This window comes from Hemitrygon akajei, chromosome 10, assembly GCF_048418815.1.
Source record: "Hemitrygon akajei chromosome 10, sHemAka1.3, whole genome shotgun sequence".
Classification (NCBI taxonomy): Eukaryota; Metazoa; Chordata; class Chondrichthyes; order Myliobatiformes; family Dasyatidae; genus Hemitrygon; species Hemitrygon akajei.
Window position 1 is genome coordinate 128,542,764 of NC_133133.1, and position 18,177 is coordinate 128,560,940.

The window sequence follows — 18,177 nt, forward strand, 5'->3', positions numbered from 1 at the left end:
GACTGTTAAGCAATCAAATGTGTCTATCTTTCCGACATAGCCAGCCATTTCTTCTTTTTTTTAATGATTATTATCACCAGCTACAAATGTTTATGAAACTGTGATTTCTTCAATTTTCTGCCTTTTTTAAACTCAATCATCTGTCTCCTTTTCTGAAGAAATGTGCTGTGCTGCTTTTTTTTATATACTTGACTGTTTTACTGTGTCTTTTTTGAAACTTCAATATTTTGCTGCACTTCAATGGAGTCATAGAAAAGTCCAGCACAAAACCAGGCCCTTTGGCCCATGTAGCCCATGCTGAATCCACTGCCTACTCCAATCAACCTTCCATCAACCATAGCCTTCCATACTCTTACCATCGAGGTACCTATCCAAACTTTATTTAAATGTTGAAATCGAGCTTGCATGCACCACTTGTGCTGGCAGATTGTTTCACACTCTCATGGCCCTCTAAGTGAAGAAGTTTCCTGTCATTTTCCCCTTAAAGTTTTAACCTGTCACCCTTAACCCGTGACCTCTGGTTGTAGTTCTAGTGGAAAAGGCCTGTTTGCCTTTATCCTACCTATACCCCTTATAATTTTGTATACCTCTATCAAATCTCCTTTCAATCTTCTACATTATAAGGAATAAAGTCCTAATTTATTCAATACTTTGATTTATGAAGACCGATGTGCCCAAAGCTTTCTTTACAACTCTATCTACCTGCGACGCCACTTTCGTTGAATTACAGACCTGTATTTCCAGATCCCTTTGTTCTACCACACTCCTCAGTGCCCAACTGTTTACTGTGTAAGACCTACCCTGTTTGGTTCTACTAAAGTGCAATATCTCACACATGTCTGCATTATTTTTCAGCTGATTTTTTTTTCCCCAGCTGATGAAGATCCTTCTGCAAGCTATGGTAGCCTTTCTTGCTGTCCACTACACTCCTAAACTTTGTGTCACCTGCAAATTTGCCGATCCAGTTAACCACATTGTCATCTAGATTGTTGATATAGCTGACAACCAACAACGGACCTAGCACCGATCTCTGAGGCACACCACTAGTCACGGGCCTCCTGTCAGAAAGACAACCATCTGCTCCCACTCTTGTTTCTCACACAAAGCCAATTTACTACTTAATCTTGAATGCCAGGCGACTGAACCTTCTTGACCAACCTCCCGTGCAGGACCTTGTCAAATGCCTTGCTAAATTCCGTGTTGTCAATGTCCTCTGCCTTGCCTTCATCCACTTTCCTGTTAACTTCTCCGAAAAACTCTAAGATTGGTTAGACATACCTATCATGCACAAAGCTATGCTGACTATCCTTAATCTGTCTTTGAATATCTAAATATTTATATATCCAGTCCCTTAGAATGCCTTCCAATAATTTTCCCACTATTGATGTCAGGGTCACCACCCTGTAATTTCCTGGTTTTTACTTAGTCTTTTTTAAACAGCAGAACAATGTTGGCTAAATCTCTCTGCTAGGGCCACAGTAATTTCTGTGCTTGTTGCCCGTAGGGTCTGAGGGAACACCTTGCTAGGCCCTGGGGTTTTATCCACCCTGATTTGCCCCAGGATGGCAAATATCTCCATCTCCTGAGTAAATACAGATGTAAAAAATTATTTAAGATCTCCCCCATCTGTTTTGACTCCACATATGGATTACCGTTCTGATCGTCCAGTAGACCAATTTTTTCCCTTGCAATTCTTTTGCTCTTAACATAGCTGTAGAATCCCTTAGGATTCCCCTTCATCTTGCTGTTAAGGCAACCTCATGCCTTCTTTTAGCTCTCCTGATTTCTTCCTTGAGTGTCCTCTTGCAATTCTTGTATACCTCAAGAACCTCATTTGTTCCTGCTTGCCCTTACGTGCCACGCACCTACTTTTTTTTCTTGATCTGGACCTCAATATCTCTTGAAAACCAAAGTTCCCTATACATACAAGTTTTGTATTCTCAAAATTTCACTTTTGAAGACCTCCCACTCTCCTTTGTCAGAAAACAGCCTGTCCCAATTCACACCTACCAGATCATTTCTGATACCATCAAATTGACCATTCTCCAATTTAGAATCTCAACCTGCAGACCATACATATCTTTTTGCATATTTACTTTGAAACTAATGGCATTGTGATTACTAGATGCAAAGTATTCCTCTATACAAACTTCTGTCACCTGCCCTGTCTTGTTCCCTAATAGCAGATCAAGTATCGCACTCTCTTTCATAGTGACTTCTACATATTGATTAAAGAAACTTTCTTGAACAAAGTTGATGATCTGTCCCATGTAGTCCTTTTACATTATGGAAATCCCAGTCACTATGTGGAAAGTTAAAATCACCTACTATAGCACAATATACTGTCTGGCGCCACCATAGTGTAAAAACATGCTTACCGTATGCTAACATGAGAAAAATTATTCTGCTTTAAATTTTTATTTGTCTTTAAACCCAGCTTACACAGTACCTGTGTGCTGTACAGCAGCTTCGATAACAATGTAATCTTTGAGCTTGATGGCTTTTAGCACGAGTTGAAATATCTGGTTCAAGTTGCGACAGCAAAAGCCTCAAGTCCCCATGCGTAACAATGTCCAAGCAGTTTCTGTTTTTTGTGAGTATGTGGTTCACTGCACTGAACTCTTTCAACAAGGTAGGAGGATGGAACTGCAGTTTGAATCTTTTTTGAAGACTGGGAAGCTTGATATGACCGTAACCACATAATACAAAAGCCAAAACTTTTGAAAAGCATTTTTGCTTCTTCTTCATTCTGAGTTTCGATAATTTCTTCTTCAAGCTCACTTCCTGCTCTTCCACCCTGCAAAGAGATGGGTTAATTGCCCAGTCCAGAATTTGCAGACCGTTCAAATCCTTGAATTGATTCTGAAATTCCTCCTTCAATGATTGCAAATCTAAGCAGTGCTCTTGCAAATCACCATCTGTGAAAGAGAGTACCATACTTTCCATGCAGGGAAACTGAGAACATTCTTCTCCCAATGTTTTGCTTATATATTTCCAGTTTTCCAATAAAAGTGGATGCTTTTACCTGGATTAAATTGAAATTCTCACCCTGTGGTTTCATACAGATTAGGAAGGTATGCCAAATTTCTATGTAGAAGTTCAATCTTGTTTCACAGGCAGTTGTCGACTTTGAGCAAAAATTCAACCAGTGTCTAAAAGATCAAAGGAATGTTTTAAGCAGCAGCCTTTTGACAGGGAATCTCTTCATAAATTCTTCCATTTCTGATAAACCGTACATATGCCATTAGCTATGCCTTGTTGTCTCGCAGTTGACTCATCCAGTTGTATCCCAAATTCTGATTTTTTTTGGTAGCTCTGTGCACAGTTGATACTCAATGTCTTTATTCATTTCATCATTATGGTGAGCTACAGAGTTATTACTCAGAGGAATTGATTATCCATGTTGAGAAGAGTTGTGAGCACTTCTGATACAGCAGGCACTATTAATCTTTACCAATTGTATGAGATTTTCTGCACTTTGCTATCATTTTGGAAGTGTTACAACAAGCAATGAGACCACTATCAAGGTCATTTTTTTTTAGCTTTCTCGAGTGTGCAACGTTTTTCAAATGCTTTTTTTACCATCTGGAACTGAGCAATATAAGTAGCCTTTTCAGGCTGTCTTTTACAGAAGCGTTCCAGCAATCTTGATGGTTTTATGGCTTTATTAGACACGACAGTATTACTAATAAGACATATGGGGTGTCACTGATCTGATGGGAATGGTTAACAGCATACTCCAGGTATGTAACATTGTATTTTGATGGACTTTCTGTAGTTTATGTTTCTTCTTAGATTAGAATTCAAGGCTTCACCGCCTTCAGACTAATAGAGCTCGTGCCGTATGTATTTATCCATCACTAATGGGGCTAAATAAGGATAAAAAATTAACACAAATTGGGAATGCCTATCGAATGCTGACAATGGCAGTGAGTTGACACGGATTGAATGATAGTAGCAGCACACAAAGGAACAGTGAGGCGAAGATGAAGACAATCACAAAGCAAAAATTACGTTGACAAGGATTCAGATTGGAATCTGAATGTTAGGATAGAGCTTGTGTTTGACAAGCTACCTTTATACTATTCCAGTTAGCACGATTGACCAATCATTGTAAGGTCTCATAATCCCCAAAGAACACACACATGAAGTCGAGGTCACTTTGACCACCTCAAGAGGAATCCTCAGGGTTGGCAGATTCCCCGATTGGCTCTATTTCACCATTTGGTTCTGGCCGTCGCTGTATCATTGCACAGTCTTTTTTCTGTAGGTCTGTAGAGAAAGTTGAGTGGGTGTACTTGAATTACCAGCTGTTAAGTTGTATGAACTCATTCCGTGCCATGATGCATAAATTGAACTAATTCATGCATCCCCAATAATGTCAGTTTGGTTGGTCAGGTCAGATGAGATTACTGAGCTATGGTTTTTCCTGTGTTCCAGCACCTCATCCTATGTTTTTTTATGGAAGTGCTTGCTGTACTAACAGTCGGTTAGGTCTTGTGCCTCAAATTAGGGTGCAACTTACTGCACCCTCTCCCCTCTCCACCACCCCCAGAAAAGTGAACCCCCCCCCCCCATGACTTCTATTTCCCCTAACATCCCCTTAGTATACGTATTCGCTCTGTTTGGGAATTACTGCTTTCAGTCCTTAGAACTGTTGGTCATCTGTAATATTTCCTATTAAAGTGGTCATAACTTTCTTATTTCTCAGTTCCATCCAAAGCCCCTCACTGGATGAATTCTCCAGTGACTGAACATTATTGTGATATTTTCCCTGACTAGTAATGCCACCTCTCTTCCTTTAATCCCTCCTGCTCTGTCGCGTCTAAGATAACGGAACCCCAGAATACTGAGCTGCCAGTCCTGCCCTTCTTGTAACCAAGATTACTAATGGCTACAATATGATACTTTTGGGTGTTGATCTGTGCCCTGAGCTAATCTGCCTTTCTTACGATACCTCTTGCATTGAAATATATGCAGCTCAGAACACTCATTGCACCATGATCAATCTTTTGATTCCTGACTTTGAGGTCTTGCCAACATCTGTCTCCACAACCTCTCCGGTAACTGTTCTAGCATTCTGGTTCCCATTCCCCTGCAACTCTAGTTTAAATCCCACTGTACAACACTAGCAAACCTTTCTGCACGGATATTAGTCTCTTTGCAGTAAAGTGCAAGCTATCTCTTTTGTACAGGTTTCCCTTTTCCTGAAAGAAAGCCCAATGATCCAAAAATCTTATGCCCTCCCTCCTACACCAACTTCTTTAGCTATATGTTAACCTGTATAATCTTTCTAATACTGGCCTCTCAAGCACGTGGCACAGGTAACAATCCTGAGATCACGATCCCTGAGTTTCTACCCTTTAACTTGGCAACTAGCTCCCTGAACTCCCTTTGCAGAACCTTGACACTCTTCCTATATCATTAGTACCTACATGGACCATGACTTCTGGCTGTTCACCCTCCCACTTAAGAATGCTGAGGATTCGATTTGAGATGACCCGGACCCTGGCACCCAGGAGGGAACATACAGTGGTGCTAGAAAGTTTGTAAACCCTGTTGAGTTTTCGCTTTTTCTGCAGAAATATGACCTAAAATGTGATTAGATCTTCATGTAAGTTCTAAGATAAAGAGCATCTATTTAAATAACACAAAAATAGTTCTACTTTTCATTTATTTATTGAGAAAAATGATCCAGTATTACATGTATTTGTTTGAAAAACTATGTGAACCTTTGCTTTCAGTAACTGGTGTGACCCCCTTGTACAGCAGTAACTTCAACCAAACGTTTCTGGTAACTGTTGTTCAGTCCTGGACACTGGTTTGGAGGAATTTTAGGTTACTCCCCTTACAAAACTGCTTCAACTCTGGGATGTTGGTGGGCTTCCTTGCATGAACTGCTTGCTTCACGTTCTTCCACAACATTTCTATAGGATTAAGGTCAGGTCTTTGACTTGGCCATTCGAAAATGTAAAACTTCTTCTGCTTTAACCATTCTTTGTTAGACTGACTTGTGTGTTTAGGGTCGACGTCTTGCTATGTGACCCACTTTCTCTTGAGCTTCAGTTCATGGACCAATATCTGTAGAATTTGCAGAATTCCTAGTTCAATCAATGATGGCAAGCTGTCCTGGTCCGGAGGCAGCAAAGCAGACCCAAACCATGACACTGCCACCATCGTGTTTCACAAATGGGATGAGGTTTTTATGCTGAATCAGAATCAGGTTTATTATCACCGGCATGTGATGTGGAATTTGTTAACTCAGCAGCAGCAGTTCAATGCAATACATAATCTAGCAGAGAGAGAGAAAAAAACTCATAAATAAAATAAAACATAATAATAAATAAACAAGTAAATCAATTACATGTGTTGAATAGATTTTAAAAATTGTGCAAAAACAGAAATACTGTACATTTTAAAACAAGTGAGGTAGTGTCCAAAGCTTCAATGTCCATTTAGGAATCAGATGACAGAGGGGAAGAAGCTGTTCCTGACTCACAGAGTGTGTGCCTTCAGGCTTCTGGACCTCCTACCTGATGGTAACAGTGAGAAAAGGGCATGCCCTGGGTGCTGGAGGTCCTTAATAATGGACGCTGCCTTTCTGGGACACTGCTCCCTAAAGATGTCTTGGGTACTTTGTAGGCTAGTGCCCAAGATGGAGCTGACTAGATTTACAACCTTCTGCAGCTTCTTTTGGTCCTGTGCAGTAGCCCCTCCATACCAGACAGTGATGCAGCCTGTCCGAATGCTCTCCACGGTACAACTATAGAAGTTTTTGAGTGTATTAGTTGACATCCCGAATCTCTTCAAACTTCTAATAAAGTATAGCTGCTGTCTTGTCTTCTTTATGACCACTTTGATATGTTGGGACCAGGTTAGATCCTTAAAGGTCTTGACACAGAGGAACTTGAAGCTACTCACTCTCTCCACTTCTGATCCCTCTATGAGGATTGGTATGTGCTCCTTCGTCTTACCCTTCTTGAAGTCCACAATCAGCTCACGGTGAAATGCAGTGTTTGCTTTTCGCTAAACATAATGCTTCCCATTTAAGACAAGTTCTATTTTGGACACATCTGTCTACAGAACATTATTCCAGTAGACTTCTGTCTTATCCATGTGGTCTTTAGCAAACTTCAGATGAATAGTAATGTTCTTCTTGCAGAGTAGTTAGTGGCTTTCTCCTTGCAATCCTACCATGCACACCATTGTTGTTCAGTGTTTGCCTGATGGTAGACCCGTGAACACTGACATTAGCTAATACAAGACAGGTCTATAAGCTCCTTAGATGTTACCCTGGGGTTTTTGCAATTTGTTCGATGTCACCAACACTGAGCCCCCAAGGAGAGCCACCGAAGCAACCTGCACCTTGGTCATCTCTGGGGCTGAAGTTTCCAACGAGTGAACAGCCACAAGGCTGCAGGACCGGACGGCACCCCAGGGCAGGTACTCAGAGTGTGCGCACACAATCGGCACGTGTATTTACAGACATTTCTAGTCTCTCCCTAGTGCAGAGTGCCCTCCTGCTTCAAAACATCCACCATTGTTTCTGTACCTAAAAAGACCAAGGTAACATTGCTGAAAAACTGGCTTCATGTCACACTCGCCTCAATAACAAGCAAATTTGCAACATGCTACTACCCACACTGGAGCCCCTGCAATTCTTCTACGACGTAACTAATCGACAGATGACACAATAGCCACAGCTCTACACACCTTCCTTACACATCTGGAGCAGAAGGATGCTTATGTGAGAATGCTGTTCTTGGCTACAGTTCAGCATTCAACACCATAGTTCCATCCAGGCTCGACAAGGAGCTCAGAGACCTAGGCCTTAACCCTGCCTTGTGTAGCTAGATTCTGGACTTCCTGTTGGATTGCCAGCAGATGGTAAGAGTGGGCTCCCTCACCTCCGTCCTTCTGACCCTCAACACAGGTGGCCCCTTAGGGTTGTGTCCTTAGCCCTCTCCTTTACTCTCTATATACCTATGACTGTGTCACCACCCATAGCTCCAATCTGCTAATTAAATTTGCTGATGATACTACATTGATTGGCCTAATCTCAAATAATAATGAGGCAGCCTACAGAGAAGAATTCATCAGCCTGACACAGTGGTGTCAAGAAAACAACCTCTCTCTCAATGTCACAAAAACAAAGGAACTGGTTGTGGACTACAGGAGGGATGGATCAGGAGGAATTGGCTAACCCCTATTGTCATCAATGTATCTGGGGTTGAGAGGGTGAACAGCTTTAAGTTCCTCGGCATACACGTCACTGAGGATCTCTCATGGTCTGTACATACTGGCTGTGTGGTGAAAAAAAGTACAACAGCGCCTCTTTCACCTCAGACGGTTGAAGAAGTTTTGCATGAGTCCCCAAATCTTAAGAACTTTCTACAGGGGCACAATTGGGAGCATCCTGACTGGCTGCATCACTGCCTGGTATGGGAACTGTACTTCCCTCAATCGCAAGACTCTGCAGAGAGTGGTGTGGACAGCCCAGTGCATCTGTAGGTGTGAGCTTCCCACTATTCAGGACATTTACAAAGACAGGTGCATAAAAAGGGCCGGAAGGATCATTGGGAACCTGAGTCACCCCAACCGCAAACTGTTCCAGCTGCTACCATCTGGGAAATGGTACCACAGCATTAAAGCCAGGACCAACAGGCTCCGGGACAGCTTCTTCCACCAGGCCATCAGACTGATTAACTCACACTGATACAATTACATTTCTATGCTATATTGACTGTTCTGTTCTACATGCTATATATTACAAATTACTAAAGATTGCACAGTGCACATTTAGACGGGGGCGTAACGTAAAGATTTTTACTCCTCATGCATGTGAAGGATGTAAGAAATAAAGTCAATTCAATTTGTGACCTTGGAAATGACATGCTCTGCTTTTGGAGTGATTTTTGTTGCGTCAACCACTCCTGGGGAGGGTTTGTGTCCTTTTCCAGCCTGGTGATCATCAGCAACTTATTTTTCTGAGGTCCTCAGGAAACTTCTTTGATTGAGGATCAGATACATGTAATATTGGATCATTATTATCAATAAATAAATGAACAAGTATAATGTTTTTAAGTTATTTATTGAATTAGGTTCTCTATCTAGTTTTTGGACTTGTGTGAAGATCTGATCACATTTTAGATTATATTTATGCAGAAGTAGAGAACATTCTAAAGGGTTCACAAATTTTCTAGCACCACTGTACATTCTGGGAATTGTCTGCAGAATCTCCTTCATGTTCCCCTAACTAATGAATCCCCTATCACCACAGCTTGCCTCTTCGATTCCCTTCCTTTCTGAATCGTAGAGTCAGACTCAGTGCTGGAGACCCTAATGCTGTGACTTTCCTCTGTTAGGTCATTCCCCCTCCCCCCCAATGATGTCCAGTGTGATATAGCAGTCATTGAGGGGGGATGGCCATGGGGGGAACTCTGCACTGGTTCCTTAACCCCTTAACCCCTTTTCTCTTCCTGTCCGTCTGTTTCCTGTGCCCTGCACCTTCAGTGTAATTACCTATCTATATATCCTGTCTATGACCCTTAACCTCCTGAATGATCTGGAGTTCATACACTTCCAGCTCTAACTCCTTAATGTGGATTGTGAGAAATTGTAGCTGAGTCTCAAGATGGCGCTCATGGAGTAAACCGCTTTTAGGCTTTGCTCCAAACCTTTTACGTCTTTTTAACCTACAAACACCCCTTAAAGGATCTTTTTATACTTATTCTAAAGGGGTCTAAACATACAGAATTTTTCTTTTTAACTATTTGAATTATTCTCAACTTGCTGAAATGTCTAGAGCAAAAGAATCGAAGCAGACGAAAGAACCGATAACTTTAGAATCAATTGTGAAGCTTATAGAAGACAAATTTGAACAACTGGAGCGAAAAATAACCGTAAAGTTTTCTCAGTTTGACGAACGTTTGAAACTAGTTGAAGATAAGCTCCAGACACTTTCACTGGAATCACAAAAACAACAAGCAAATATTTTGGCTCTTGAGGAAACCGCTCGCAAGAAGGATCATATAATTGAAAAAATACAAGAAGAGCAAACTTCGACTTTTCAACAGATGGATCGTTATAAAGTTAAAATTACTGATTTGGAAAATCGCTCTCGAAGACAAAATCTTCGATTAATTGGGATTCCGGAAAAATTTGAGAGCGGTGATCTTACCATTTTTTTTCTCTAAATTTCTAATGGATGTCTTGGTCCAGAGGTACTGGACTCTTCCCCGGTAATCGATCGGGCACACCGTGTCTCTCGTTTTCGGTCGGATTCAAGTTTGAAACCACGACATGTAATTCTTCGGATCCATTACCCTCATACCAAAGAACGTTTGATTCGGGCGGCTCGAAAAAAAGGGATGATTAGCCATCAAGAGTTTAAATTTCACATTCTGGAAGACTATAGCCCTGAGGTCTTAAAGGCGAGAATGGCTTTTAGATCGGTTATGTCGAAATTTCACCAGAAAGGCTGCAAGCAAGCGCTGTTATTTCCAGCACACTTGAGAGTTACTCTTGATGACGGATCTTTTCGGCTATTTAAATCTCCAGCGGATGCTCAAAATTTCCTGGAACAATGACATTCTATCGGGCTGACTAATGTAATTTAGCCTATAGATTTGGATCTGTTACAGAATGATGTTTGGGTTTTCTTGGGTAAGGCTTACATGTATTTCTTGTATACGGTTAAAGCTCTTTTTGCTCGGTTCATTTTGACTTTATTATTTTTTCATATTATTAATCTATTAGCGTTGAAAGTAACTTATTAGGGTTTTTTTTCTCCTTTTTGCTTTTCTTTTTAAGCTGATATACGCTTTTTTATATTCTTAACATTTAAATGTTAAAATTTTTTAAAAAATGTCGTTTCTTCTTCCCGGTAGACTTCACTGCTGGGAACGTCATATCTGTTTAGAGGTGTTTGAAAGTTTTAAACTTTCATTTAAAATACCAATCCAGTATTAGTCATCTATGGGTTTTATCGTTTTAATTCTTTTTTAACCCTTTTGTTTATATACATTTATAATACTAATTTTATACTGTAACTCTTGTTATACCAACCCTCTCTTATAATGTGGGTTGTTTGTATTTTTTACAATGATATTCTATCGGGCTGACTAATGTAATTTAGCCTATAGATTTGGATCTGTTACAGAATGATGTTTGGGGGGTTTTTTTGGGTATGGCTTACATGTATTTCTTATATACGGTTAAAGCTCTTTTTGCTCGGTTCATTTTGACTTTATTATTTTTTCATATTATTAATCTATTAGCATTGAAAATAACTTATTAGGGGGTTTTTCCCTCCTTTTTGCTTTTCTTTTTAAGCTGATATACGCTTTTTTGTACTCTTGGCATTTGAATGTTGAGATTTTTTTTAAAAATAAAATGTCGTTTCTTCTTCCCGGCAGACTTTAGTGCTGGGAACGTCATATTTGTTTTGATGTGTTTGAAAGTTTTAAACTTTCATTTAAAATACCAATCCAGTATTAGTCATCTATGGGTGTTATCGTTTTAATTCTTTTTTAACCCTTTTGTTTATATACATTTATAATACTAATTTTATATTTTAACTTTTATTATACCAACCCTCTCTTATAATGTGGGTTGTTTGTATTTTTTTTTAACTTTGTTGCGTCTGAGTTGCCGTCTTGAGACACGGGGGTAATTTTAGTATTAGACTGCTTGCTTGCCTCTTTTTGGCTTTTTTCCTGGGGTTTTGAGGGTGGAGGGAGGGGGATTTTTCTTTTTTCTTTTCTTTTTGCTTGCTTTCTGCTTAGTTTTATTTCATGGGCTTATATGAAACTACAAAAATGGTCGCAGTGCCGTGACTTCCGGTTTCTCCTTGAACTCACTTCCTTCTTCCGGGTTCATGAGTTCACTTTTTTTTCAAACTTATGTGTTAATTGTAATAGATATTGTCAATATGGATAGGACTATTAACTTTGTTTCTTGGAATACTAATGGTTTAAATCATCCGATCAAACGGAAAAAAAATTCAAAGTATTCCATAGAATGAATGCTAATGTTATTTTTGTACAAGAGACTCATGTAAGGAAGGTGGATAGTCAACGGTTGTTTAGGTTTTGGAAGGGCCAACAGTATCACTCAAATTCGCAAGCCAAAGTGAGAGGTGTTTCTATTTTTATAGATTCATCAACTTCTTTTATACACCATGAAACAATTTCAGATCCGCAAGGTAGATTTTTGCTTATTACTGGTCTGCTTTTTAATCAAAAAGTTGTTTTAGCTAATGTTTATGCTCCAAATACTGATTGTCCTGAATTTTTTAAATGTTTATTTACATCCTTTCCTAATTTGAATCAATATAGATTGATAATGGGTGGGGATTTTAACTGTTGTTTAAACCCTTTGATGGATAGATCCAAGCCCACCCAAACTCTTCCGAATAAATCGGCTTCTCTTATTAACTCTTTTATGATTGATTCAGCTATTTGTGAAATTTGGCGCTTTTTACACCCTAATGACAAAGAGTTTTCATACTTTTCCCATGTTTACCATAATTACTCAAGAATTGATTACTTTTTCATTGATCACCATTTACTTACAGATGTTATGGATTGTAAATATGATTCTATTACCATATCTGATCATGCACCTTTGAAGTTATCTATTAAGATGACAGATTCATCTATTAATACTAAAGGTTGGAGGTTCAATCCTGTTTTATTGCAGGATCCTGAATTTGTCAACTTTATTAAACAGCAAATTGAATTGTTTTTCTTAACAAATTTTACAGCAGAGATCTCTAGTGAAACTTTGTGGGATACTTTTAAGGCATATATTCGTGGACAGATTATTTCATATTCTGCTGGAGTTAGGAAACGAACTAATTCTAAAATATTAATACTAGTTGATAAAATTAAAGCAATTGACAAGATTTATTCAATGACCCCTAGCAAAGAACTTTATAAAGAAAGAGTGGAACTTCAAATGGAGCATAGCTTACTATTATCCTCTTCGATTGAAAGTCAGTTAATTAAATCAAAAGCCCAATTCTATATATATGGAGATAAGTCTGGTAAATTACTAGCTAATCAATTGAAAATTGTTTCAGGTAAACGACAGATTACTAGGATTCGTAAACAAGATGGTACTTTGACTATCGATCACAAAGAGATAAATAAAGCCTTTCAAGATTTTTATAATTCCTTATATCAATCAGAATGTACTAAGGACTCTTCTATAATAAATGAATTTTTAAGGAAATTGAATATTCCAAAAGTAACTGTTGAGGATAGTGTATTTTTGGATACACCTATTACGGAGTCTGAAATAGAAAAGGCTATTTTTTCAATGAATTCGGGTAAAGCTTCTGGTCCAGATGGTTTTTCTACAGAATTTTTAAAATCTTTTTCTTCCATACTTTCTCCTTGGCTTTGTAAAATTTTTAAAGATGCATTAAGTATAGGTAAACTACCACAATCTTTTTATGAAGCTTCTATTTCTTTAATTCTTAAAAAAGATAAAGACCCTACTGAATGCGCATCCTATCGGCCTATATCCTTGTTGAATACGGATTTTAAGATTTTTAGTAAAATTTTGGCTATTAGATTAGAAAATATATTACCTCGAATTATTTCTGAAGATCAGACTGGATTTATTAAAAACCGCTATTCATCTTTTAACATTAGAAAATTAATTAATATTATTTATACCTCTTCATCTAAAATACCAGAATGTGTCATTTCTTTAGATGCCGAAAAAGTGTTTGATAGAGTCGAATGGCCATATTTATTTAATACAATGCAACATTTTAATTTTAGTTCAAAATTTATATCATGGATTAAATTAATATACCATAAACCCCTAGCTTCGGTTTTTACCAATAATCAAAGATCCCCTTTTTTTCAGCTATTTCATGGTACAAGGCAAGGTTGTCCTTTAAGTCCTTTGACATTGCTTTAGAACCCTTGGCTATAGCTATTCGTGAATCACCCAATATTTTCGGTATTACCCGTGGGGAGACGACGTATATGGTATCATTATATGCGGATGACTTGTTATTATATATATCTGACCCTGAAAGATCTATTCCTGCTATTTCTTCTTTGCTCGCTCAATTTAGTAACTTTTCTGGTTATAAATTGAATTTTAATAAGAGTGAACTATTTCCATTAAATATGCAAGTTCCAATTTATAATCATGTACCATATAGAATTGTTACAGATTATTTTACTTATTTAGGTATTAAAATTACTAAAAACATAAAGATTTATTTAAAATTAATTTTCTACCTTTAATTGATCAAATTAAGCAACTTGCTAATAGATGGTCTCCATTATCTTTGTCTTTGGTAGGCAGAGTTAATGCCATTAAGATGATGATACTACCTAAATTTTTATATTTATTTCAAGCATTACCAATTTTTATTCCTAAATCTTTTTTTGATATGGTTGACTCTAAAATATCTTCTTATTTGTGGCAGAACAAAAATCCTAGACTAGGCAAAAAATATTTACAGAAGCCTAAGAAGGAGGGCGGCTTGGCTCTACCAAACTTAAGATTTTACTATTGGGCAGTTAACATACGGTATTTAATATTCTGGACACAAGAATCGACTACAGCTGCTCGCCCACAATGGGTAAATTTGGAATGTAAATCTGTGCAAGATTTTTCATTGATCTCAATCTTAGGATCTTCACTTCCTTTTTCGTTAGTTAAAATGAATAAACAGATAACTAATCCCATAGTCAAGTATACATTACGAATTTGGTTTCAATTTCGTAAATTTTTTGGCTTGAATAAGTTTATGCTGTCATGTCCTAATATCTAACTACTTCTTTCGGCCTTCATCTATAGATCAAGCTTTTTTATTATGGAAAACAAAAGGTATAACATGTTTTCGTGATCTGTTTTTGGATGATAACATTATGTCCTTTGAACAGCTATCTAATAAATATAATTTACCTAAAACCCATTTTTTTAGATATTTGCAAGTCAGAAATTTTCTGTATAATGAATTAAAGTCTTTTTTGAAAGAATGTCCATTGGACATTACAGAAATAATTTTAGCCCTCAATCCTTGTCAAAAGGGTTTAGTAACTATCATTTATAATATGATTATGAGTGTACAGCCAGATGTATCAGAAAAAATTAAGAAGGAATGGCAAGAATTGCATTGTCCTATATCTACTGAGCAATGGGAAAAAATTTTGTCATTGGTAAATTCGTCCTCTATTTGTGCTAAACATGCCCTAATACAATTTAAGGTTGTACATAGAGCTCACATGTCTAAAGATAAACTTGCTCGATTTTATTCTTATGTTAATTCAACTTGTGACAGATGTCATTCTGATGTTGCTTCATTGACATATGTTTTGGTCTTGTCCTTGTTTACAAAATTATTGGAAAGATATTTTTAATATCATTTCAAGAGTTTTAAATATCAATGTCCAACCGCATCCTTTTACTGCAATTTTTGGTTTACCAATGATAGATAATAATCGTCTATCCGCTTCATCTCAACGACTGATTGCATTTGTTACATTAATGGCTAGAAGATCTATTTTATTGAATTGGAAAGAAATTAACCCACCAACTGTATTTCAGTGGTTTTCTCAAACTATTTCTTGTTTGAGTTTAGAAAAAATTAGGAGTGTGGTTTTTGATTCTTCAGTTAAATTTGACGAAACTTGGAGACCATTTATTCAACATTTTCGTATGAGTTAAATGGTCTGATCCTAAACCTTACTGTTAATATCCTTAAGTATTTGGATGGAGGTTCTGAGTTATCGGCACTACTGTATGTATTTAACATTATGCAATTGCCCATGTTGGTTAGTTTTTTTTTAAAGTTTTCTTTTAGTTTTTTTTGGGGTTTTTTTCTCTCTCTCTTTTTTGATTCTTTTATATTAATCCTATGAGTTTGGGAGGCTTTATATATTGATTATTACATATCTGATTGTCTGTTTAAACTATTAATTATGTACTCTCAAACATTTTGTATTCATATTTCATTTATGTTTTTCTTAAAATTAATAAAAAGATTTAAAAAGAAAGAAAGAAAGAGAAATTGTAGCTGGATGCACTTTTTGCAGGTATAATTGTCAGGAACACTGGCAGTCTCTGCCTTCCTACATCCTACATCCTAAAAGAGGAGCATTACACTATCCTACCTGCCATTTCTACTCTTCTAACTGAGCAAATGTAAAGATGGGGGGGGGGGGGGGGGGAGAGAGAAAATGTAAGTAGGTAGCTGTTTCAGGTTCATTTTAAAAATACCTTGTTGTCATTGTTATATTTTGTGACATCAAAACATAAAGCTAATTTGAAGGAAACGAGACAGGAATAAGAGTCTAATTTATTTTTTACTTGAAGTGAGGCACGTGTGTGGAGTATGATGGCGTATGCCATTCATGTATTTCGTACATATTTCCATAATGTATTTTATAAACAACAATGAATGCTTAATCAAACAATATATTTACAATATTACTCAAATATTATTGATATATATTAAATACACAACAGTAGCGCCCTTCATAATGGAGATGAAAAGAGGCTGATGGAATGGATTTATTGGTGGCAGCTGTAATTTAATACTGAGAACTGCAAGATGTTACATTTAGAGAGGATGAATAAGGAAAGGGAATGTAATCCATAGGGAACAATTATAAAATTAACATAGTTGTGTTTTATATGAAGAAAAATAGAATGGCAGGTAGAGAATCTAGTTTTTTTTTTAAAAAGCATGAGATTCTAATCTGAAATACAGATCTGGAATTCAAGAACAAATAAGTTTTGGTGTATCTTTAGAAATCACTGGTTCTTCCATTTCTGGAGCATTACAGTAACAGACATTTATTAATATACATTTATAAAAGCATTAGTCCTAGTATTGTGTCCATTTGTGGTCTTTGCACTTTGAGAAAGATGTGAAGAATCTGGACATGGCACAGAAAGGATCAACTAAAATTATTCCAGGGATGGGTAACTTTGGTTCAAGTGATGGAATAGAGGCTGGGATTGTTCTCATTAGAACAGAAGGTTGTGAGGAGATATGAGAGAGAGTTTCAAAATTATAAAAGATATTAACAGATTGGGTAGAGGGGAAATGAAAAGAGAGGGGACTGTAATGAAAGTGACTCATGGAAATGAACCAAACTAACATGAGCAAAATAAAAATGCTGAAAATTCACAGCAGAACAGGTTGTATTTGTGGGAAGATAAACAGTTAACTTCCCATGTCTGGCAAATTAGATGTAAGGGATGTTCAGTTGTTGGGCACAATGTGCATTTAGTTCTGAATTTTTGGTTATCAGACATCCATTCAAGCATACTTTTCATACATCTTAACCTCATAATACTACATAGTTACATCTGATATTATGCATTAACTAAACACTGCATTTTGTTGCCAAGATGTAAGAAAGCTCTGATTAAATTTTAAATTCCGATTGAATGTGGGAGCATGATGGGGTTGCTCTTGTGATTATGAGCTAGTGTAAGAATGCTTTTGTACCATCACTACTGCGGGCTCAATGCTATTCTCTCTGCAACTACTGCTCAAGGGGAGTTTCATTATTGAACATGTATCAACATATTTCAATGTTGGTAATAACTGCCCATTTTAAATGTTCTTATCTTAACATGTTGTTGAATTTCCATTCATATGGAATTCTTCATCACTGCAGTTGAGTGTCAGCCTTGAGTTCTTGTTATAGGGTAGGACCTGAACCCACAACCTTCCACCTTGAAAGCCAGAGTGTTACCATTGAGCCATTGCTACCTCTTCCAGCCTTCCCTTCCACGGTTGCCTATCTATTAAAGCTAAGCAAAGCAGAGATTTACTCTTCTTCCTCTTCTACTCCTTGCACTGAAGACCAGGACCCTTTCCTTGTATTTACAGTTTGCAATTGTGTGAGATGTCCCTCAGATTTTTTTTGTGCTTTTTTTTTTGAAGTCGATCGGTGAGTACAATGCAAAGCTTGAAGTTTGGTCGCAACAAAATCCTTTATCCATGTTGGAAGCATCCTTGAGCAGCAGATGGGATGACATCTGCCTGTTGGAAATAAGAGCATCTGGTAATGAAAGATCATCAATGTTATGATCGTGGGAGTCTTTCTGACTTCCAGTACTGCCAGTAGCATTCGTCAAGTTAGCAGCCCACCAGTTTATTCCATACTTTCTCTCCCTCCACCTGCACCG

General features: G+C 37.5%; 1 protein-coding gene across 2 annotated transcripts in view; it reads left to right on the forward strand.

Moving 5' to 3' along the window:
* nup205 (nucleoporin 205) overlaps nucleotides 1-18,177 on the forward strand; it is a 131,179-nt gene that overhangs the window by 13,919 nt on the left and 99,083 nt on the right. The window contains exon 1 of one of the 2 annotated variants that reach the window (XM_073058948.1): nucleotides 3,659-3,743. The exons of the other annotated variant lie outside the window; for it this stretch is intronic. The gene's annotated coding sequence lies outside the window, so the exon portion shown is untranslated. Of the gene's footprint in view, nucleotides 1-3,658; nucleotides 3,744-18,177 lie in introns of those variants that run through there. 2 annotated transcript variants of the gene reach the window in all.